The sequence below is a fragment of the Corvus cornix genome, chromosome 1, assembly GCF_000738735.6.
Source record: "Corvus cornix cornix isolate S_Up_H32 chromosome 1, ASM73873v5, whole genome shotgun sequence".
Classification (NCBI taxonomy): domain Eukaryota; kingdom Metazoa; phylum Chordata; class Aves; order Passeriformes; family Corvidae; genus Corvus; species Corvus cornix.
The window spans coordinates 16,156,825-16,163,181 of NC_046332.1; positions in this window are offsets into that span (position 1 = coordinate 16,156,825).

Sequence of the window (6,357 nt, forward strand, 5' to 3'; positions counted from 1 at the left end):
GCTGCTTCTCTGGGATGGTCTGTAGGTCACCCATGGCACTCATGCATCTCTGCCTGTAAAAGTTGATGGTGTAGATAGGTTCAAGCTCCAAAGAGCACAACAGATGGCTCAGTGCCTAGGATGCTACAAGGGACTCCTAGGAAATCATCCAGTGCCAGATCCATACCCAATTCGGTTTGGAGAAAAGGATGTTCCCTCCTAGACCTGCTTATCTCTCCCCTGGCCTGGAATGGAAGGGGTGGAGGAGAAGGAGAAAACACACTTAATTAAAGCAGCGCAGCACAAAACCTGGACACACATGTTCTCATCTGGAATGCAAGTGTAATAGCACTTCCCTAGCCTGTGGGGACACAGTGAAAGGCCGTTAAAGACTTTTGCATTGATCAGATACTTCAGCCATGAAGGTCCTCCTGAGAGCTTAAAATTGATGGGATGAGGTATTATGACTGTACAAAACTCTAATCTATCAAAGCAATAATCTATGGAAGATTTACAACGCAGTTACACAGCAGATGGTGAGTTATGATGTATTCCACCAATGGTATGCAGGAGAACAGTACTACTAAAATATGCTGACATGACAGATTAATAGCTCAGAACTGCAATCCAGGAGAGGTTAGACTCGCCTCTGCTTCCTCTGGGGTTCTTAACAATAAGGAATTAAATAAATATTACAAACTGAAGATTAAGTTCAAGTAATATTAAAGCAAGGCTTTAGTCTGGATGGAGGCTATAAAACTGTTATCATGGGACTCAACGTTTATTGTGCTGCAGTGACACCACTGAAACACTGCACCATTTACAGATAAAGCATGGCTCCTGCTGCTCATGTTGCCAGCCCATCCCAGGATCTGAGAAGCCAGATGTGCTCCTCTGGCTGTGGCACCCCCTCTGGCAGCATCCTCTCATCCTTTTACATATCATTGTGATCACTCCCATCCTGGAAAAAACCTAAAAAATAACCAGAAGGGAGGTGGTTTGTTTGCTTGTTTGTTTGTTTGTTTGTTTTAAACTTTTTGGAAGTGAAACACAAAATCTTGCTGGAGCTTATCACTGCTAAATTATTTGTTGTGAGGCACATGATTTCACCTCATGTCCATATTCCTCTCTTTGACATTCCTGTTTGGATTCCAACAGAACCTGGGTGGAGATAAAGGAACAGGGGTTATTCACACCAGGTAATTTAAAGCACGTAGAGTAATTGTCAAAGATGGTTTGGAACTTCCATAGTCAGTGGAGGAAGAGAAGATGCTCCAAAGGGCAATTGGGAGCCCTGGAGCTGAGGTCAGAACTGGCATTTTGGCTGGAAGCTGCTGTGTTTTAGTTTATGGCTGGTCCCATCCAACCCTAACCATGATACCTTGCCCACAAAAGGTTTGATTTGCCTCACCCTTCTCCAGCATTCAAGGAAGTGGATGCCTAATTCAGTTGGCTCTCCTTCCTCTGAAGGTGATGGACAGTGCAGTCCCTACCAAAACACTGCTCTGCAGGGATCTGGAATAAGCCTTTCCCATTTCAGACTAGCATAATCACCAGCGCTGCAGGAGAATTCTGGAAATTTGAACCTCTGTTTTGGAAAAAAGCAAAACAGAAAAGGAAGAAAGGAAGGAAAAAGGACAAGAGTGGGGGGAAAAAGAGAATGAAAAAAGAAAAGAAGAAAAGAGAAAGAGAGAAGGAGAGGGAGAGGAAGAGGAAGAAGGATAGCATGTAGAAAGCTACCTTTGTTCTTCATTACATTAAATTTAAAACATCACACTGGTAACAATATATTGGTCTCATTACACAAAGACAGTAAAGTCCAGCTAGCTCATAATTGCACCAATAAAGAGCATGATTTGTCAATAAAAATTAAGGCAGTCACTGATCCATAGTCTAGATTTCCTGCTTGGAATGAAATTGTAAAATATTATTATCAAATTTGGTGCAAAGCAGAGCAAATGTGCAAACCAAGCCAAGCAAAAGTATACTCCTCCTCTTGCTACTGTCATATGAAGCCAGACAGGACCAGGTCCTTCATCAGAACACCCCAAACCACCTAGAGCCATTGTGAAGAGAAATCCCATTTTTTAAGCTGTATGGAAAGTCTTCGCTCATGATTTTATGTGTAACTTTTTTGGCAACTTAGAAAAAGAGGCACAGAGGACCTTGATTGAAAACTGATGACACAATCTCTCCCTGCTTTTAGCATTTTGGCATGCAGCACAAAAGCATTTCTGAAATCCCTCCAGTATCTAGAACTGTACCTGGAATCCTTTTAGGACTAATATTAAAAGTGTATGGTAGGCTAGAGGCAGGTCTACTCAGAGGAGTGAACATCAAATGAGTTCCCACCCTTCTATCAACGAACAATAGAAAGACAAGAGTCTTGTGTGATATATTTTTGCCTCTGGAGGGAAAAAAATCTTGAGAAAGTACCTTCAACTTAATTTCAAACTAATTTGTTTGGTGTTTTCTCAAAGAGCCTTAAAAATGTTTGCAATCTCCTAAGCATGACTACAGGTCTTGTTTAGTCAGTTCCTAACCCCACCACTGAGCCCTGGTCTTCCAGGAACACATGCCAAAGAAAATGTTTGAAAAAAAAATACATGTGGTCTCTACTTAGAAGTCTTAAGGCTATCTGGATCGTAAATCTGTTTTGGGGTGTGCAGCAATGCTTATTTACTCCCAATTGATTGTTTTCTTTGTGGGAACTTTTCAGCCAAGTTAGAAAGCCAGAAAGTTCTGATTGTAGTAAATCCATAACGTACCTTTAAGTAACAGCTGAAGGTATTCACTAAAACCCTCAGAAAAAAAGACATAAGAGATATTCATTCAAACAAATCCTGGGCTGATGCCACACCATGGGCAGATGGGGGGGGAGGGGTGTGGAGGATTCTGCCCCTCTGCTCCACTCAGGTGAGAACCCACCTGCAGATCTGCCTCTAGCTCTGGTGTCCCTAACATCAGAAGGACATGGAGATGCTGAAATGAGTCCAGAGGAGGCCACGGAGATGCTCCAAGGACTAGAGCCCCTCTGCTCTGGAGACAGGCTGAGAGAGGTGGGGGTGTTCAGTTTGGAGAAGAGAAGACTCCAGGGAGATTTAATTGTGGCCTTCCAGTAACTGAAGGGACCCTGCAAGAAAGATGGAGAAAGGCTATTTACAAGGGCCTGGAGGAACAGGACGAGGGACAATGGCTTCCCACTGCCAGAAGGCAGGGTTAGATGGGATATTGGGAAGAAATTCTTGGCTGTGAGGGTGTTGAGACCCTGGCACAGATTGTCCAGAGAAGCTGTGGAAGTGTTCCAGGCCAGGTTGGATGGGGCTTGGAGCAACCTGGTCTAGTGGAAGGTGTCCCTGTCTATGGCAGTGGGTGGAACTGGATGACCTCTAAAATCCCTTCCAACCCAAACCATCTATTATTCTATGACTGTATGATTTGTATCAAAGAAGATGACCAGGGGAATAGTAGTGTCATTATTAGAGGGTTGCAAACAAAAAAGCAAAACTCTGGGCAGACAAAGAACACCTGGACTTGGGATTTGAGATGGAGATGAGGCTCCTCTGAGTGTCAGTGAAGGAGGAGGGCAAGGTACCCCACCCCAAGCAAACAGCTTGTGGCCCCACTACAACTGCAATGGTGAAGCTACTTCTGGAAGCTTTGGGATGAGGTTTGCTTTCAAGTTTCTAGTTTTATTTGAACTTCAAAGTGGAATCAAAAGTCAAAGAGCATGGGCTTGTGGGGCAGAGCTTTTCATGGTCTTCACCGTTGCATCTCTCTAAGGGAGGGGTCTGTATCTGCATTCATGTTTCAGTTCACAACAAACCCAAACCAAAGAACCTGGTCCAGGTGAACACCTACCATATGCTGACCAAGACTGGGCCACAGGACCAGGCTATAGCTAATCTGAAAAAAAAGCCCTCTGAACTGTTGATGGCACGTCATCAGCAGTTTTTCAGTCTGCATAGCCTGGTGGTGTGGATATAGCCAGGCACCTTCACCAAAGAGCTGCGGTTAGTGTTGGGGTGTGGATGAAGACAGTGTATAGAGACACAGAAGCTCCCAGCAGCTGAATTCATAGGCCTTGTCTTTACTGCCAAATAACAAAGTCTATTGAGTGTCCCTGACCCTGAGACCAAGGGGTATGGACCAGTGTCCACATTGCTCAGGACTGTCCCTGTCTTGAGCACACCCCCCTAGAGAGCACATGGGTTCTCCCAGCTCAGGTGTTGCCCCTCTGGCCCCAAGACAATAGAACTGTTTTGTGTGTTTTGGCCAAGTTAAACTGTCTGCAATAATATGTGGACTGTGCTGCAGACCACTGGGGTAGTGTTTTGTAGCAGGAAACCAATGCTTGAGGGTGGGAAGCCTGTTGCGATAGTGCTATATGTCTATGCATATATGCTATATGACCAGCAAGGCCAAAACAGGGTCAGACTGACAATCCCTGCCCATGAGGACTCTTGAGTAAACTCACTTCAGGGTGGGTATGTGGCAGGGGTGTGAGCAATGTGGGCCATCAGGATGGTCTCAAGCTCATCTTCTGATGTTCTCCTTATCAGCAATGGAGACAAACCCTTTTTGCTGAGTTAGCCATGGAGGCTCTGGGTTCATTCCACCTATTATGTGCAGGTGAAAGAGTCATTGTCCCTTTTGCACCTTGCACATACAGCCTCCTCTCTTTGCTCCCAGCCTTTAAGAAACTGAAATGCAACGTGGCAAATTCAGGTCTGGGGAAAGAGTTTGAAGGAAAACCCACATCACTCCTCCGCTCATCAAATTCCTCATCTCTTTGAACATGAACCACAATAAAACCAATATTAAAACAAAGGGGACACTAAATTAGCATCCTTAGTGAGTGCACCACACATGGGGTAGAAGACATCTGACCAAATGCACTCATCATCATGTCCCCTTGCATTTGAACTACTAATGTCCAGCTCACCTTGAAGTCAACATAGAAAGAGGGACATTGACACACGTTTTCTCTGACATCCAGTGTTGGGATAAGATAGATGAACTGCTCTCCAAGAAACTCTCCAAACCAAAGACATCTGATTGCTGATGCAAGTGAGAAGAATCCATGTCCAGAAGGAACTGAGCACCCTTTCATTTACCACATTGCCTCAACTACTAGCACTTAAAAATAACTCTTAAGACACCCAAGACACTCCATTGCGTGGATGAAGGTGGGATGGGTGATCCTGTGGCGTATATGCAGAAGTAGGGTGTGCTGGACTTGAGATGCAGTGAAGGACATTCAGCAACAGTGGAAATGTGCAGGGTTAAACCAATGTCTCTATGCAAAGGAGAATGCATTGGCTGAGCAAAAGCTTTCCAACATTAAGGAGCAGCAAACAAACCACAGGAAGGAAAAATGTGGCAACTGCACTATGTAGGTAGAAAGAATAATACACTGCTTTCCTGTTGGCAGGAGTCATATATTTCTCTTCCTGGGCATGTGTGAAAGGCAGGTCCCACAACTCCAGCATACACCTTGCCATGCACAGCTGGTTGGGAAATCCCAATCTCTTGGCAAAGGCATTTTTGTAGCCGTGATGGCTCACAGAAAGGCAAGTGACCCTGTTGAAATCCACTCTGAACCTCTGAAAAGTGAGTGCTGGCTGCCAGGGAGAGATGCTCTGGGACTCGTGTTTGCAGGATCCAGCCCCAGGAGCAGGACAAAATTCAACAAGAGGCACATAATTAACTTCAGATGTACCTGTCAAGATGTCACGGACACAGTCCTAGAGAGGAGCAGCATGTTATTTGTTTCTCATAATGTAGCAATTATCTTGCTGTAAGAGGGGCTCTCTCCAGTGCTCCCTTTCTGCCTCTTGTTTTCCTTCCACATTCATTCACACATTATTTAACTTTTGACTTGGACACAGCAGGTAAAAGCATTTAACAGCTTGGCTGCTTACTCAGACAGAGCTGAGAAGGGGATGGGGAGGAGGAGACGGCAATTTTTTGCCTTAAATCTTCAAGTTTTCAGTGCTACATTTTTCTAAGGGAGGGGGAAAAGAGAAGGGAAGGGGAGGGGGGAGCAGGAAATGGCATTCCACAAAGACAGAGTCACATTTTCCAGCATTATAACATGAGCTCTGCTGTCCCCAGCCTTCACTGGGAGATGCATTCCCGCTCCACAGTGGAGAAAAGGTCAGTGGTAAAAATTTCGCAGGAACTCCATCATTGTCCTCGTGGGACATGTTCATCAGGAGGAGAGAGTCGGGCGTCTCGCTCTGTCGACAGAAATCCACATCACAAAACATTATTGGGGGGAGGTGGGGAAGGGAGACCCACGGCCAGATAGAGCCCATGACTTCATTTTGTTGGATTATTTCCCCCTGGCTTGCTTTATACCCATGGAGCCGGAGG